The sequence below is a fragment of the Lissotriton vulgaris genome, chromosome 2_1 (genome assembly GCF_964263255.1).
Source record: "Lissotriton vulgaris chromosome 2_1, aLisVul1.2, whole genome shotgun sequence".
Classification (NCBI taxonomy): domain Eukaryota; kingdom Metazoa; phylum Chordata; class Amphibia; order Caudata; family Salamandridae; genus Lissotriton; species Lissotriton vulgaris.
Genome location: NC_141687.1, coordinates 1843808685 through 1843827720, shown reverse-complemented (window position 1 = coordinate 1843827720; position 19036 = coordinate 1843808685). Strand labels below are relative to the sequence as shown.

The window sequence follows — 19036 nt, the reverse complement described above, 5'->3', positions numbered from 1 at the left end:
AATATTTTACATCACAAAAACTTCATACAGCTAATTTTATGCATGCAAGTCAATCCAGGCCAGACCACAAAATCCTATTATTTCTCTTGTGCACAGCATGATATAACCATTCCTGGTAGCTCAGGGAGTTTAATATGGAAAAGAAGAGGAGACTTGAGGTTCTTCAGACATGTAGGAGTCTCTGTGCCCAGTGTTGACCACATAAGTTCACTACTGCACCCTTTATACCCATCCAAGTTGAATGGTCAATGTTGTGAAAGAGCAAGGAAATCCAGTATGCCAGAACTGCAAATCCAAAGCAGCTCGTCTAGAACGTCTCAGACTGCTTCCCCCATGATAGCCACTTTTATGTGCATCTGTATTAAAACAAAACATTCCCGGAGTCTGGTACAAAATCAGACATTATGTTTGTGGGTAACAAGTATCGGAGCACCCTACTCCATTTTAAATGTACTGCACTTCAGAAATGAAAGTAATGTGCTCCAGCTAGAAGGATAAGTAACAGTTTGAGCAGGTTTATGTGCAGTGTTCTCTAAAGCACCGTTCAAATGATTGCACACAGAATGAACACAAGATCAATCACTTCAATTTAGAACTGACGGATACATTAATATAACTAGCAGAAAAGAGGAGAGAGAAAAGGCCACCAGCCGACACCCTTCCTTAAGTCATCGGGACACGGAATAAAGGAGTTTTGTGGACATTACATTTATTTCGCATGACAAGTCTGAATTCTGAATGAGTCTCGAGAAACAGGAGCCACTGACACACAAATGTCGACAATTGGCATGTAAAATACCTGGAGACCATTCATCTTCTATTACCATGTGGCTGTGAGCGCCTCTCGGAATCAAGTCGTTGATTCCTCGAAGAAATCACTTGCTGCAGAAAGGGCAACAGTCAATGTTGCCCTGTGTGGTGCAAGGTGACCCTCATACACTATTGCCTGCAACACTACATACCTGCTAATTTCTCTTGGTTGATTGCATATTCTAGGTTAAATGGTATCATGCAGTCCTATGTAAGTATTTAACAATACTCAGCCCCTTGCACTTAGCTAAGTATTCCATGAGCTCATATGCAACACTACAGCTCCCATACCTCCAATGCATATACAAGGGTAAATAGAAGGCAGAATGAAGGTACTGGAGTTTAAAATTCTAAAATCTGCATCCCGAGACAATGTTCTAAAGAGGGGAAAATGTTATATGAGCATTTGAATCATTCCATTCTAAACGTGCAAGACTGGGTTCAACTTCAGGTACTCTGCACTGGCAGACATCACCTCAAGACATCAACACAACTTTACAGATGACAGGCTTTTTTAATACTCGGTGCATGAAATTGCGTAAACTCTACACGTACTTCATTTGTTCACCTTTCTCCCTTTAGCATTTAAATGTCTTGTAATCGCCTGATCTACAGCATTAAAGAGCTTTACAAAAAAATAACAAAACATGTCTGCTCCCAAGACCCTCGCAAGAGATGACAAGATGCATATTTCGTAAATTCCTCAGCAGCGAAATACTCTACATTCTCTGACTCCACCAGAGAAATGTAGCCAGTGCTTAATTTGAGGCGGTGGGTGTCGGTGGGAGGCACCGGCACTTATTTACTCATATAACACAGTTTAGAACGACGGAGAAAGAGAATGAATGCAAAACCGCAGCAACGAGCAGAAAAGGGGGAAGTGGCTGGGACTATCTGATTGTGGATGAAAGACCACCAGCCTTGGTATTCACCATGCCGATGTTTAATTGCACTGGGCGGCGACGTCTGAGCAGAGCTTCGGCACTGGCACCATTTATTTCACAAATTATGGAGGAGGGTACCTGGGATACATGAGTTTTCTATCCCGGATTAAGACAACTATGGTGGGCAGAAAGTTGGAAGCTTTTTGGGAGGCATGCTGCTGGCTGCATTTATGTAACGAAATCATTTGCATTAATCCGTGAGTTGGAAGGAAAAACTCGCCTCTCTTCTAGGGCTCAAACAGCTGCTAACTGTAACAACTAACCAGACAGAAAACAAGCATTGATAAATCCAACAGATTTCGCCTTTGAGACTTTTTGGATCTGTCCATGCTTTTTGCGCATGCTGTACAGCATAAGCATAAATGGTGATGGAATGCAGCATGAACAAAAGGGGAAAAAGGTGCAATGACATGGCCCATCTCATTTTGTAGGCATGCATATGTTTCACGGTTTAAGAGCTCAGCACATGTGCTTTACTTTATTTACTGATTAGAGCTGAAGTAAGAAGGAAGGGGTAGCGGGAAAGGTGGAGGAAGGGAATAGCATCACATGAGAAAGGTGGCAACAACGAGGGTGGGTGGAGACCCACTTAAGAGAGAGAACAGTAAGGGGGAGAGGCACATGGGCAAGCGCAACACGCAGCGTGAGGGGAAGAAGCACATGAGGGAGACAGCTGGAAGAGACATGCACTCTCATGGAGTGCTTAAGAAAAAAAGAAACAAAATTGTTCTCTAAAAGTGAGCAGTGAAACGACATAAGAAAAGCGGCATTGGTCCAGGGGAGGGACAAACACAAGATGGACTACACAAGCTATAGAACAAGAAACAAGCAAATGAATGTGATAACAAATCCAACAAATGGTAAGGAATTGGTGGGCGTTAAGCCCAATGAAAGTTCTTGGTAAGTGGACAATACTTCTTTTGCAATCGGACAGTACTTGACCTCATCAGGATACCTTATTAGTAAGGTAAACTGGCATTACACCACCGATGGGGATGTGAGCTGGTGCTTTGTTGGAATTCGGTGACATGAGATACATTCCTAGAAGACGGATTTATGGACTGCTGTCACCTGCATGGGATGATGTGCAACAAATTGGGGCCAGCCAGTCTTAGTTTATCTAGGGTAAGCCCCTCTCTCTTAAAAAGGTAATTGCACAATGAGTCAGACTTTTTCCCTCTGGTAAACGTAACCACCAGGGTCGGTCCAAAGTGAGTTAACACTAAGTAAAACCACCCTGAGGCTGCCAAGGGATTACAATATGTCATGATTTGCTTTTCTTCATCGACTATCAGATCCAGCTCTCTCGTTATTATTGCAGCCAGCTATGTTGCATAGAAATGGCACTTACAGGTTGTAGGTAACCAGGATAGTTTAACCGAATTCTGCTAAAATAAGAATAGCAGAGCTGGGTTCGGAGCTTGATTATTGTAACTCAAGGAATGCCTTAAACAGATATACTAGACAATCATAAACCAAAATTAATGCTCTTAGATGCGGTTTCTTTCCTGGACAATGGCAATGTGGAAGTTCTATGCAGCAATGCTATGGATGAACAGAGCTCTGCAATGGCAGATTTTAACAGGAGCTACAGATTCAGTCACCTGCACTGCGGTCATGCTGAATGAAGGATCCGACCCTTTCCTAATTGCCTTGAAAGGATTGAGCAGAAAGATATGTGGTGCAAACTCCGCAACTTCATGATACCGATTCAGCAGCTTGAGTGGAGGCAAGTGTGAAGCTGTTCTTGCAATAGAAAGAACTGTACTACAAAATAAAAGCACTCACATTATCTCGAAGGGCACTTCTGCTTCAGAGACAACAGAAACACACACACTGGATTACAGCAGAGAGATGCGGTGGCACTAAAACTAGGAGGAAAAGGGGGCGCTTTAGCACCCCCAGATACGCTTGAAAGAGTGCCAATAAGGAATGAGCAAGTAAAGAAGCCAATGAAGTGTTTCTTCCAGCAGGATTTGCTGTGTTTTCAAAGAAAGGCTGACAATTGAATATCGGACTACATCTTCCGACACAATGCTGCCAATTCGAGTAAAACTGAGATCTGTTTTAGTTTCCTTTTGTCGACCGCCAAATAAAGGAAGTTTGTAACTGTGATCTATGATCACAGGCACTGGGGTACAGAAGTGTGTGAAAGGAGAAGGCTACATCATGACGAAGAATTTTTAGCACACACATAAATACAACACAACACTTTGTTGCTTTACAAACCAATCTCTGCAGACATTTCTAAATCCGGAATCATTCATGATTAACTATTTGTGGGCTAAAGTATACCAGGATTCTTTAAGCTGACTTTCCTCTCCCAATAAAAAGTTAAAATCTGCATTAGTATTTCTCGGTTTTAATTACATATGTTTTCATTTTGAATTAACCAACATTGCAAAACCAAAAATGACGACAGGCCATTATGTAAATGTAAATAAATGTAAATGTACATGTATTTATATAGCGCAAATTACCCACATCGCAGGCATCTAAGCGCTTGCTTAGGGAACCCGTCCTGGTATTCCCCTGTGAGATAACCCCGGCAGGGTATCCACAAGGTGAAAGCCAGGCATCCCGCCGCGAGGGGCCGTTGTGGAGATTAAGCAAGCTATTGCCCAGAGTCGCAGAGTGTGAACCCGTGAGTCGAGTAGGCACCAGAGCGAGAATTATCGAGTCCGTGGAATTATTGAGCCCAAGCCCCGTCGAGGCTGGGAATTGAACCCTGGTGCAGGGCCGATCTCAGCTTCCAGGTCTGCCGCCTCTAACCCCTGAGCCACACTTCTCCACTGCATCTGCAATTGATCAGTTAAAGATCACCGAGTTGGAATGCTAACTGATTCACAAAGGTAAAGCAGTCCAGTGCGACAGCAAACCCCTTGGGAATTATGTCGGCTGCATCAAGGTGTGTTTGGGGAGGGGAGGAGGTGGCGGGTAGTGGGCTGGGACTGAGCAGCCAGTCAGTGTCCAGAGGAATTACTACATGATACTCCCAATATCTTCCCAAACAGGAAGAACATTTTTACTTACCCTATAAAAGCCTATACGTAGTGTGTAGTGCTGTAGATTCACATGCTTTGCATACTCCTGCCATCGAGTGTTGACCATGGAAATTGCACCTTGATTTGATTGAGTTTCAAATCTCAGGATTTTATATGACTCCTTCCATTGTCCACAAAGCATATGGAAGCAGACTCAATTTAAGACTGTTTTTTCGACCAGTCAGTGGAGTGGAGAGTAAGAGCGATATGATGTGCCCTTAGCCAGAATAAATGGATGAGTCCCTACTATGGATTATCCGGTGAACCAGACGACATGCAAAGTCAATACATTTTCTTTAAACAAAGTGATTTTAAGGTTTTTGCAAAAATAATCTGCTCTGCTTTTATTCAAGAACAGGTTGAAAGTATTCAAATGACTCAGACTCGGTTTATGAGAATACCTTCCCGTATGCTTATCGCACTTCAAATTAATAGCTAATTAACGAATGCTTCTTGAATGGAGCTTCCAGGGGCATCGAGGGGCCAGCTCCCACAGGCATCGTGGGCATGTTCAAAGATCACCTACGGCTCGGTACAGAAGACTTTGGATTTAATGTGGGCTTTCCCAGGTGCCAACAGAGTGCTAGTAAGCCATATCTGATGTACACAGGCTTTTTTAGGTACAGGCTCAGTGTAGGTGTCTGATTTTGTACTCCGTGTAGTTCATCATCCAGAGCAAAATGGGTAGATTATGGTGCAGTAATCCAACTGAGCCACATCTAGGCTTCTGATGAGAGTTACTCGGTGGCTACTTTAATACCATACAGCACAGAGTGAAGACCGTTTGACCAGAGTTAAAGGTTACCCCCAGATTTTGTATGTGCACAGAAATTAGTAAAGCTAGCCTGGGACTTAGCGGCAAGCCTGAAAGTATAAAGTGTTAGTCTATCTTTCACTGCAATGTTCCTGGCTGAAGACCTGAATTTTAGAATGGATATTGTTGGCAATGGCTCTGCTTTCCCCAAAGCAGACCACGGCTTCAGTATCCATTAGATTCAATCAACACAATCTGCTGGTTGGAGCCAGCATTCAGAAGGGGTCAATTAGGAGCTGTGCAGGACAGAAAATGACACCTATTTGCTTGTATTGATTTAACTGAAATGCCTCAGGCTCAGTGCTTAATTTGGGCCGGTGGTTTCCGGTGCTCAGCACCGCCACTTAATCATCAACTCTGCAGCTTTTCCTGAGCACCAGTTAAGGACACATTAATTTACTGGAAGAGTAAGTGATTTGCCCAGAATCACAGGATGTTGAGACAACATGGAGACTCGAACCTGGTTCCCCAGCTCTGAAGTCGGCAGCTCTGGCCATTATGCCACACTCTCCCCACTTTCGTGATTCGTAGTTGGTTCTGTTTTAGGCAACGCTAAAAGGAGGACTGGACTAGTGCAAGCTTCCTCCTTACAAGAGGCCTGATGCTTATTTATTATTTTATTTTTTTACACATTAACCACTGCTCAGGCTAGAGGCGAGAGCAGAGTTAATGGATGGGGGGTAGGTGAAGGGTAGAGGAGGAAAGGACCAGACAAAGGAGCTCGGCAAGGAAGTTATTTTGTGGAGGCATAAATAGAAAGTCTTTTCCACAAGGTGCAAGAAGAGCTGGGTCAACATTGAACAAATTGACAACTACCAGGTCGGTGCCATGCTGCTCTTCTCGCCGACATAATAGAAGTAGAGTAAGTGTCCCTTCACCACAATGTCTATTTTACTTCGAAATGTCAGTAGTTTGGTCTGCCCTGTTCCCATGATGCACTGGGCCTGGGTCAGACTAATTTGCATATAGCCAAGTTCTGAGCTGGGATGGTGCAGTGAGCTAAAAAACGGTGATGGATCAAGCCCTGATCTTTGGACTGGGTAAGAGTGGTCTGCTTAATTCAGACACTCTGTTCATCACCACCCCCCTTTTCTGAATCATTTTTGTCCACCATAAGCGTGGAAGGGTATACTCAGATGTGAGTCCCTAGCTCATTGCACCATCAGGATTCAAGCAAGCCGGGCCGAAGGCGGCTGAAATGCCAGAAACCGGTCCCCGGTAGCTTGTTTCCTTCCCAGTATAAGAATTGGCTTGGTAGTTTGGTCTGCCCTGTTCCCATGATGCACTGGGCCAGGGTCAGACTAATTTGCATATAGCCAAGTTCTGAGCTGGGATGGTGCAGTGAGCTAAAAAACGGTGATGGATCAAGCCCTGATCTTTGGACTGGGTAAGAGTGGTCTGCTTAATTCAGACACTCTGTTCATCACCACCCCCCTTTTCTGAATCATAGTGGGCAAATGATGCAGATGTTTGAAGCAAGGTCCTTAATACAGTCTGGCCAACCATAGCTTGTTGTCCAGGTAGTATGTCCAACAGTAATGCTTTGTGCATGTGTGGGAAGATGACCAGGTAGCTGCTTTGCAAATATCAGCTAATAGGATGTGACCTAACAAAGCTTTGGTGACTCCTTTTTATATACTTTGGAAATAGGGTGCTCCTTACAGCATAAGCAAACAAAAGTGGGTTAGTCTTGTGGAAAGACTTGGGGCCGGATTTAGAATTTAGCACTTCGAAATTCAGTCACAATCATGAATGTTATACCATCCACCTTACTGCATGGGCATTCAGAAAATAGCACCTGTAATAAGGTGGATGGGATAGCTCTCAGGTTTGTGACGGAGTACCTGTCCACCAAGTTTTAAATCAGGCCCTTAGCCGGGTCAATATAATACATGAGCATCCGTCTTAAATCTAGGGTATGTAGTTTTCTTCCTGTTAAATAACTGGGCTGTAGAAGGAAAACGAACAGCTCAATAGTCTGGATAACATGAAAATATGACACCATCTTAGGTAAGAACTCTGATTGGTTTTAAAGACTTTGTCCTTGTGTAACTAAATGACTGGTTCTTGAACAGTAAGCTTTAACTCACTGATGAGCCTAAACAAAGCTATAGCTACAAGCATGGCCACATTCCAGGAAAGGACCTATAAGTTTCAGGTATGGACTGTTCCAAAGGTGGTATTTGAAGAGCCTCCCCTTGTGAAGGGGTGGTCCATGTGCATAGGACAGTCATGCAGCCAAGATGTGTGCCCCACCCAATGAGCAATGCATTGGGGTGTGTAACACTTACAACGCAACTTTTACGTCGCATTCCGTTACAACGCAGATTTTACAACGCTGGATCCATTACATCGGATGCCATTACAACGCATGGCATTACATAGCAGATGCTATTACAACGCATACCATTACATCGTAAGTATTGGTAAGTATATAATTTTAAAATTTTTTTATTTAATATTATATAATTGATTTAATTATTATTAATTATAAAAAAAATATTTATTTATGTTTTTAAATATTATAAATTAAATATATTAATTTAAGTAATTTTTTTAATAAGTATGAGAATAGGAGTATATGTTTTGGGGTACTGAGGTATAAGTTTTGGGGTGTTTGGGTATTTTTAGGATTTAGGGCAGGGTTTGGGTTTTGGGGTACAGGGGTGTTTTTAGGTTTTAGGGCAGGGTTTGGGTTTTGGGGTACAGGGGTGTTTTTAGGTTTTAGGGCAGGGTTTGGGTTATGGGGTACAGGGGTGTTTTTAGGTTTTAGGGCAGAGTTTGGGTTTTGGGGTACAGGGGTGTTTTTAGGTTTTAGGGCATGGTTTGGGTTTTGGGGTACAGGGGTGTTTTTAGGTTTTAGGGCAGGGTTTTGGGGTACAGGGGTGTTTTTAGGTTTTAGGGCAGTTTGGGTTTTGGGGTACAGGGGTGTTTTTAGGTTTTTGGGCAGAGTTTGGGTTTTGGGGTACAGGGGTGTTTTTAGGTTTTAGGGCAGGGTTTGGGTTTTGGGGTACAGGGGTGTTTTTAGGTTTTAGGGCAGGGTTTGGGTTTTGGGGTACAGGGGTGTTTTTAGGTTTTAGGGCAGGGTTTGGGTTTTGGGGTACAGGGGTGTTTTTAGGTTTTAGGGCAGGGTTTGGGTTTTGGGGTACAGGGGTGGTTTTAGGGCAGGGTTTGGGTTTTGGGGTACAGGGGTGTTTTAGGGTTCAGGGGTAGGTTTGTGTTTAGGGATAATTAAATTATATTTACCATTTTTAAATTAATTAAAATATATTTAATAAATTAAATTAATTATTTTACATTAATTACATTTTTAAATTACATTAATTAAATTAAATAAATTATTAATATTAATTTAATTTCAATTTTAAAAATATGTACATTAAACTAATTTCATTATTTTAATTTATTTAAATTAATTACATTTTTTATTAAAATTACATTTATTAAATAGATATTATTTTATTAAATTAAATTAATGACTATTTTAAAATGTATTTTAATTAAATTGTTTAAATAAAATTATTTAAATTAACTTAATAACATTTTTAAAAAAAGGTATACTTACCTATACCTACGATGTAATGCCATGCGTTGTAATAGCATCTGCTATGTAATGCCATGCGTTGTAATGGCATCCGATGTAATGGATCCTGCGTTGTAAAGTCTGCGTTGTTCGGAATGCGACGTAAAAGAACGCGTTGTACTGACACCAATCCATGCATTGGTGGTGATGGTCACCTGTAGAAGACAGTCTGAGAAAGACCTAACTAACAAAAGGTTGATACTGTTCGCAGGAGAGCCTTTTGTCAAAACTAGGTCTTCCCATTGGCCCTGCGCTTGCCGCAATTTTTTCGCAAGGCACTGTTGGAGCGGATGCATGTCTAACCTGGTGTGAGGCACTATTGCTATTCAAGATGCTATCATATCCGAGAGCTTCATCAGAGTTCTTACAGTTAATTGACAACCGAACTGAAAAAAGGCAGCAGCTACTGAACTGTCTTCATCCTCTGCTGCTTTAGGTATGGTTTCACAGTGATAGCGTTTACGATGGAGCCCAAGAAGGGCTGGATCTATTGGAACAGAAGGTGAGCCCTCTTTGTATTTAAAGTAAACCCTAATCTGTGGAGCTGGGTTAGAATTATCCGAGAGTGTGCTAGACACTGCAGCCTGCTTCTGCTTTTGATCAGTTAGTTGTCGAGATATGGAAAGACGCATATGCCCACTCTGTGTCCACCACCTCTAGACACTTGGTAAAAATCCTTTGAGTTGTAGTTACCCTGAAGGGTAGTACTGTAAATTGGTAATGTTGTCCACTTACCACAAATCACAGTTACTGGTGATGAGCAGGGTGAAAAGGTATAAGCAAGTAGGCATCCTTGAGTTCAAATGCTGTCATGAAGTCTCCCTAATGGAGCAGTGGGATGATGTCCCGCTGAATTGTCATGTGAATGTGCTCAGACAGAAAGTACTGATTGAGTAGCCTCAGGTCTAAAGGCAACCTTTCTTTGGGATGATTACGTACTGTGAATAGATGACTTTGCCCCATTGGTGTGGGGGCACTGGCTCCTTCAAATCCTTTTGAACGAGCGCATGGACCACTACCTGCAAGAGAGTGTGATGGTCTTGGCTGAGGGTGGGAAGGTGGTATGTTGGGCATGGTGGCTTGTAATTCCAAGCAGCAGGCCTGAAAACTAATACTAATACCCACTGATCAGCGATGATTTCCTCCCATCAAGCGTCAATATCCTTTTATCTTTCTTTTGGCAAGTGATGGGAATGGAGGGGAGCATGGGTAAATCACTGCTTGGGAGCAGAGACTCGATTGCCAGAATTGCCTCTACCCCTGCTGTTACAACATTTGAAATCGCCCTTGAGTATTCCCTGCCTGCCTGGATCTCCTAAAAGGTCTGATAGGGGTGTGCATGGCTGAAGTGTGTGATCTTGGTCCCACCCCTGGAATGCGGTCTGTGAAATGAGTCCATGGGTGTAGCAAACTGCAGGGCACTTATGGACTTCCCAATCTTAGTATCCTTCTTGATTTTCCCCAACATCTCTTCCACTTGGGGCCTAAAGAGATATTCCCACTAAATTGGACATTAAGAAGATGCTGTTTAAACCAGGGACTTGACACCATACATGGCTGAAGAGCAGGATGCTGGTATCGACACTGCAAGTAGCAGTATCTGCGGTGTCCTATGCGCGACAAATATTTGTGTTGGAAATTATCTTTTCATTCACAACTAGCCTATCAATGTATCTTTGTCTGTGATTTTATGACTTCTCGCATGCATCCTGTAAAAAAAAGACCCAGCCTCCTGCTTATTGCATAGTTTCATTGAAATAACAGTTTCTATCACAGGTTCATGTTTCCGCTGGCTTCTATGGGGAATGAAGTGTATAAAAACCTGTGCAAATTGAATAAAAATAGCAATAGGTGCTCCAACTAGAATTTGAGGTGAAGCTGTGGCCTGTTGAATTGACAACAGTCACTTGTTATTTTGCTTGGCTGTTCGCATGTCAGACTTGCAAATTAGACTTATGTTAGCCTTTCGGCCTCCCGATATGCTGTGCATGATTTTACAAATGGTACATTGCATGCTGGAAGAAAAAATAAATCGCTGTGTAAAGAACACAGGAGCGCTGGATCGGACCTCACACGACAACCCCAGGTGCCAGAGGAAAGGAAGAAGCTTCTGCAGGGGGTGACTGGGATGAGGTACTCCCCAGCACTGAACTTGGGGAATTGGCTAAACTGTGATTAGAGAATATTTGCTTACTTGTTTGGCATGGCCTGCACTGTGCTGTGGCGATCAATATTTTCTCAAAAAGGGTGCGCACAAATGCCAGCTGGACAAGAAACAACAAGGAAAAAGTAAGTTGGTTGGATAGATAGGAATGGTAGGAGTCTGGTGAACAGGGCCATGTGTATGTGTGAATCCACTGTCTAAAGCAAGCTGGCTCTAGAAATAGTGCAGAATCGGCGATGACAGGCAGAAACCAGAGTAGCTGAAGAACAGGCCCTTATAGGATGAATTTTAGAGAAAAAGGGGACCTCTATTCCCTTCACCCAAACACCTTTGCGAACTTAACTGGGCGTTTGACCGAAAACAAAAAAAAATTGAACACAAGAGAAACTTTGGGGGTGAGGGTATGAAAGCTACCGGAGACTCAAAAGATGAACCACCAAGGAGTCAGGGGAGACCTGTCCTCTAAAGTAAAGAGGGTTAATGGAAGAGGAATTAAGCTTTTCTCTACCTGTGGCATGACCACCGTGGCTTAGACCAAGTCCTAAAAGTTGTCAGGGCTAACTTAAACATGCCCTTGGCCATTGGAAAGAACTGGGACAGTGCATTCTGTCTGAGAGGGTTCCCAGCAAAAAGTCATATTCATCCTGAAGGACCTGCATGCCGACTTCACGGCTGCTTGAATCATTAACTAAAAATATAAATGATAGTGGCTGCATCCTTTTGTAGGTGCAAGAAACATGGTGCATGAACCTAGAAAATGACACTTGTGGCCACACTAAAGGTTTTTAAATTCTTTAGCCCTGCTGTGCAGCATTGGCGATAGCTAAAGCCAATAGGTCCCAAATGCAAGACCTATTTGCTTTGACAATGTTCGTTTCACTTACTCCACTGGCGATTTTGTAGCAGAAGACCATGCAGAGCCAGGACCAGGAGACTGCGTTATCATACACATCATTTGCTGTGTCAGTTGAATCATGGAACAGAACGACCTCTTCACATATTTATTAATTTGTTGGGAGGGTTTATAATGGCTCACACGTTTCTGGTGGCTAATTCAGAGCCTGGGGAGAGATACTAGAGGATGGACAGAGTACAAGATGTCCACAATAGCCCTGGTGAAGTGCATCTGTCACTCTGTGGCAGACATTCCAAATTTAGATCTAGAAAGGCTGGGTCCTCGTCCGTTTTTCTGAATAACCAATGAGCATGTAAATGAATTCCATTTACATTAACTGTATATAACTATCTTATTTTGATATCAATCCTGAGCACTGTTCGACATATCCGCTCTACCATTTCTTAAGGTGTAAAAGTCATAAAAGGGTGACCATCTGGCTTAGTTTTGAAGTATGAAGTCAGAGGCTGGGCTGAAAGACTGGCTTTATAAAAACAAACCCCCCTAAGAGCTGTGGAGAGAGGCGGCTGTATTATTATCGAGAACATATGCCATTCAAAATGTTCAAACATTAAACTAAAACAGCAGCATCTAGTGTATGACAGGTGGTGAGATTCAATGTCTAGGCACGACCACTGTTCATTGGCCAACTAGATAATTTACTGAATCGAGCTGGGAATGAGCTCCAGGAGCCAAGCTACATTATGATACAATAACACTTGGAAGATAGAAGACACTAAAGCAAGAACGCGACTACGCTTTCAAAAATACATTTAAAAAAACCTGCCCACAGAGCGCACATGAAACAGAGTATTTAATTTAAAACTGTGATTCCGATCCAGATAGCACTCAGCACCTAATACCAGTTAATAGTAATAATACTTCAAGAAAGAATTGTCAGGCAACACAGACTAATATTTGAAACACATTAGAAACTCCAAAAAACACACAAAGTCATGTCTATTAACAGAGCCTTATTTTGAAAACTGCTCTGAGGTTAATTCTCACTGCAAAACACATTTTCCATTCTTGAAATCCAGGCTTGCGATATATCCTGACGCTTCAATTTATAATTTGTACCAAAGTGAAATACAGACGTACTTGAAGGCACACCATGGTAAGATTAGGACACATAACTCTAGGTGCATTTTGTCATGCCATTTCACATACAAGGACCCAAACCATCTTAAGACAAAGCTTAGACACAACTAAGAGGCAATCAAGTCATCATGGTCATGTAAAAACAAGGATTTAAAGTAGGTTTTTTACTCTAATTTTCATTCATGGTAAGGATGATGATCCTTGGATGATCATCAAAGCCGGTCAGATTTTGGAAAAAGAAGGGTTATAGAGCTGCCCTGATGCAGAGTGGAAAGGCAGATTGTTCAACTGAGTCCGTAGTGTGTTGTTGTTGGTCGACTTAAGGGGTCAGGCAGGAGTACAGAGTAGACTTAGCTATTTTTCGCATGAGGGTAGATGCAGGTGTTTTCTCTAAAGCATTTAAGGCCAGACAAAGATGGTAATCAAGGACCAGCAGGAGCTCGGTCAGTACTGGGTTGATGTGGTCTGCATTGACATGTTATTAGCTGTCATTGCAGGACAATGAAAATAGTCCATGGCTTAAGATGGTGGCGTTTGTAAAGGTATGTATCCTTTTGAGTAGGATGTTGGGTGACACATGTTTCAGTCAGGAAAAGTCATCGATAGGGTGTTTCATCAGCCATGGCAAGGAAATCCCTCCATAGTCACATTTGTGTTAGGCATTTTGGCTGCAATTCAGGTTAGCAGGGAAAGAGGATGTCGTAAATGTATTTTTTGCAGTTGATTGACTCTTTGATCTAAGATAATGGAGTACTAGATAGATATGTAATGAGTCTATAGCCGGCACCAGAGGTAGGGTCAAACAAATGTTTTTTTGAAGACCGATGTGAAGGTGTCTTGTCTGAAGGCCACCAGCAATGAGCTTTAAGCGAGGGAGCAGATGAGGATATCTATGAGTAGCTGGTCAAAGACTGAGCATACTCATTAACAAACACTGCTAAAGCCAATGGGTTGGCTGTTTGTACGCTACATAGATTGCTCCTACACAATCTGGTAACGGTAGAGCAATAATAGATTATGTAGAATACCGTTCCAACATGGCTGCTATGTTCATAATCAATCGGCAAGTGGCATGGCAAAAGCACAGAGTAAACAACCGCAAAGTAATCTGAAAAATGGATGCTACAGAAAACAAAGCAACCTGTTTCTTTCTGTAGCACTTATTTTTTAGATACACATGATAGGATTCACTCCCCAGAGAAACTGTGCTGCTTGCCTAATGATTTCAGATGTAAAACAATCCCTTGTGCTTTCCAATAGAGGTAGAAGGACACACCGAAAGAAAACAAAAAAAACTGTTAGACTAAAGTAATTAACTACCCAAAATATTTACAATATTTTAAGCCAATGGCAGAAGCTTACACGGCAGAAGAAGCCAATGCCTGAAGTAGGCTGACCTAAAGCCCTTTAAAGTAAATGTAAAATATAATATCCAAAGAATAGGTAACAATAGATATTTATAGACACTGTGCTAGACACAAAGGCATGCACTTCGAATTCCATATGTTACCAAACTGGAGCCTGTCGATGAACACTTTTATATATATGAAGCACCAAAACGTTGCACAGTAGTAAAAGACTTAAAAAATGAAGACTCACCATAAAGGAAAAATTTTTCTATAACAGACCTTCATTATTTATTTCAGTGATGTGTGATGGTCAGTTGGGTATCAGCCAAGACATGTTTCGTGGTTGTAGAACCTATTTTTCAAGACTCTAATACAATTGGATTGAAATGCAATATTTGAGTACTGTCTGTTGCAATACAGAGGTCCACAGCACATTCACAAGTTTCTTCTGTATATAATATAGAATACATAACGTTCGGCAAGCATGAAGCACATGGCATACATATATAACATAACAAGCTTTGGCAAACTCAATAGGTTTGGTCTTGGCAAATGTGTACATTTTAAAAATGTATTTATTTAAGGCAAACATTCTGACAAAATATAGATATATGAAGAAAGGAGTAGCCCAGGCACAGAGACTATGCAGGTGATCAGACAAAATGCCTTAGCTCACCGTGCAAGACAGCGAACGGACAAGGGGCTGATCCCACTTACCAATGCGGTAGCAGGCTGAAGCAAAATGTGAATGACACTTGAAAAGACGAATGGTTGAAGAGGGCAGACAGACAGCCCCTCGTGTATGTTTATATGTACATATTTGAAGTGGTTTCTAGGCCTGACCTAAAAAGAGTGGGGGGGTTAATGTCACCAAGTTTGCTGTAGTTATGGAAGGTTTCTGCGAGATTTTGGTGAGAAGTTTGTTTTAACTGGGCAGTGACTTCATTGGCAGCAGGATGGTGAGGAAGACCTGGGAGAGTCTGGCTTTGAACCTTTGATCAAGGTTTGGCTAATTTTATTTTTACAAAGCTCTTCGACGGGGCATATGCAGGAGATAGCACACATGGGTATGAAGAAAAACGGGACCATTGTGAAGAGATACAGGGGTTTGAGGTCGTGCCTCAGAGAAAGCACATGCATTTTTCTTCATGTGTGTGCAGGGAATAATTCATTTGGGGCAAATATGGATTTTTAGTAGCCTATCTAGGCTTGCTTGTGGGAGGTCTTGACAAATTTACGGAAGGCTTAGTTCTAGGTGAGTTCAAGTAAGTCACAACATTGATTGAGGTCTGTCAGAACCCCTTTCATAGAGCCACAGGGCATTCAGGGGTTACTGGGTCCAACCGTGGTGGTTTGAAGCCTTTTACCCCGGAAGTCCTGGTGCCCAACCTTCTATAGATTCTGCATAAATGGGCCAAGTATCCCTTCAGCACTTAACTCATAGTGGCAGCTGTGGTCGAGCAGTCAAGGCTCCCTCAGGGGGGGGGGGGGATGCAGATATAAAGGAGTGACCACGACTCATAACTATAAATGCAAACTGTACAAACAATAAATCAATGTCCAGCAAAGTACTTGCTTTTATATAAAAAAAATAGTATTTTAATTCTAACTCTATACATGCAACGAAGTAAGTCATTCAGAAACAACAAAACAATACCCCTTGAGGTTGGGGATTTAGTAATTGTCAGGTGAAGCCCTGTTCCATCCTCCTTCATGTAATGTGTTCATTGTTAGTCTTCTTTCACTGGTGAACGCATCAGGGAATGCAAACAATTAGGCCGGACTCAAGAGTTACCTTTTGACTCTTCAGAATTTCAGTCAAAAGTGTCTATGGTACTGCAGCACCTTCAGCAGTGAATATCCTGGAAACACAAACGCCCCAGTAGAAGTCTTAGCCGCTTCAACAGCATAGAGACGTTCGATGTTACAACGGGCGCCCGCAGCACGGGCACTCTTGAGATCCAGCTCTACTCGAAGTCAGACTGCTTGTGGTACACTGTAGCGTTCAGGTGTGCACAGGTTCACTCTATGGAGTGGTGCGCCGCTCGCCCCAGTGATTGGAGCAACTTCCAGCGATGCAGTAAGTCAAGTTCTCTCCGGCAGGGGAATTCAGTCCTTCGGCTCCAGACAGGAGTCCGGCGAGAGTGCATCGGTCTTCTTGGCATCCTCTTGTTCGATGGGGTCAGTCAGGGCAAATCCTTCAAAGCCGTTAATCCTACCGGTCACAGCCTCACTGCAGTTCTGGGTGACAGCCCAAGTCTGGCGATTTGGTCCTGGAAGCCTGCTCTCGGCATATGTGGTTGCAACGGTACCTTCTGGACCCACTGTAGACTCTTCAGCTGCAATTGCCGACATCATGGCAACCCCTCCTGTAGGCAGTGTGACAATCTCTGCCTATGGTGGGGAGCCTATACACCCTCAACCTGATCGCATGAACACTTGGTGCATTTAATACTATCACCTCAGTGTACACCCCCTTGAACTGTTTGTGCTCATTAGAGCGTTTGGACGACAGCATGTTCCGCTATTGTCCTTTTGGAATTTTGCCTATGTTTTCCAAGTTTATGAGACTGTTATTCTCTTGATGTGTGTTTGCGGGACGATGGGACTGTGCGGGCAATGTGGTGGACATGGCGTGAAGAATTGAGCCGTTGTGTAGCTGGGTGGGGCGCTGGGTGTGGGTGGCGGGGGCCAGGGGATGGGAAACGAAATTGCAATGTCTGCTGTAAAATTCTGCACCTGGAATGTGCGAGGTATGCATACCCCCTTACGCAGATACCAGGTATACTTTTACCTTAAACGACTCCGGGTGCAGGTGGCTTTCATGCAAGAAACTCACCTGATAGAACAAGAGACACACACACTGCACCGTAGATGGAGGGGTCAAGTGTATGCCACAGGATTCTCTGCATATGCGCGTGGGTTCCTTAATATGGATACGCCCAGGGGTCCCCTTCGCTCTCACTCATAGCACGCTAGATACTGAGGGCAGATATGTGATATTACAGGGCAGACTGGATGGACAACAGATAGTCATGGCCTCTGTTTATGCCCCTAACACGGAGCATGGTAACTTTTTTACACGTCTATCGACGGCACTAGCGCCATGGCCAGGTGTTCCACTCTTACTTGGGGGTGACTACAACTGTGTACTGGACATCCAATTGGACCTCTCATCTCCCCCACTGGCAAATGCTCCGATAATCGGAGCATCGCGATTGTTCGCAGACTGGGCGGTACAGTGGGACCTCCATGATGTCTGGCGTAGTCACAACCCCACTACGAGGATTTACTCGTATTACTCAGGTGCACATACACTCCATGTCACACTAGACAGGTTCATGCTGTTTAGCGAATTACTGCCCAATGTCATGGACTCCTGTTACCTGGGTCGTACCCACTCGGACCACAACCCACACACCATTGACTTTAACTGGGAGCGCCCACACCCACCGATACCCACGTGGTGCCTCCAGCCAGATGCCTTACTAGACTAGACGCCCCATTTCGAGAAACACTCTCAACACACATTCTTCAATACTTTGAAGATAACACTGATACTGCGTCCACACCGCAATGTGCTGACCGATAAAACGTTCTGAAAGCTCCCAACAGTTGTGGAAAGCAACCGGCGGTCGCACTGCCGTCCATGCAGATTTGGGTGGCGTGTGACGTATAGTCAGTGGGTGTGATTTTAACACGGAGCAAGCGTAACGTGTATCCTGGGACTTAAAGGGATACTGATACATAATGTGTGTAAACCGGATAAGTGGAAGCGAACATGCCACGTTGTTGATAAAACGTTCTGAAAGCTCCCAACAGTTGTGGAAAGCAACCGGCGGTCGCACTGCCGTCCATGCAGGTTGGGGTGGCGTGTGACGTATAGTCAGTGGGTGTGGTTTTAACACAGAGCAAGCGTAACGTGTATCCTGGGACTTAAAGGGATACTGATACATAATGTGTGTAAACCGGATAAGTGGAAGCGAACATGCCACGTTGTTATGTGTTTTTGTATAGTCGTGCAATAAAGTTTAAAATCATAAAGCGGCAAGCAGAACAAGAGCGGCCGGGAAACTGAAAGTACGGCCGGCCACCGGCCAGCCATGAATAATTAGGGGAAGAGAAGCCGCAGAGCACACGCTGGGAGAAGCCCTTTGATGTGGTGGCAGCCGTGAAAAAATACAATTAGGAGGGAGGGAGGCTGATGCGCGTGCTTGTTTGGTCACGTGATTCACGTGAACTCGAAGAAAACCGCACCAAAAAGCCCATGGTTTCACGAGTATTTTGAGCACTTGAATTCTCTCCATTTCCCATTCCTTCCGAATGGAAAAG

At 43.3% G+C, this 19036-nt stretch overlaps 1 protein-coding gene across 2 annotated transcripts in view; it reads right to left on the bottom strand.

Annotated features, from left to right (window-relative positions):
• Positions 1–19036, bottom strand: part of SMAD3 (SMAD family member 3) — a 448888-nt gene that overhangs the window by 178916 nt on the left and 250936 nt on the right. The window lies entirely within an intron of this gene.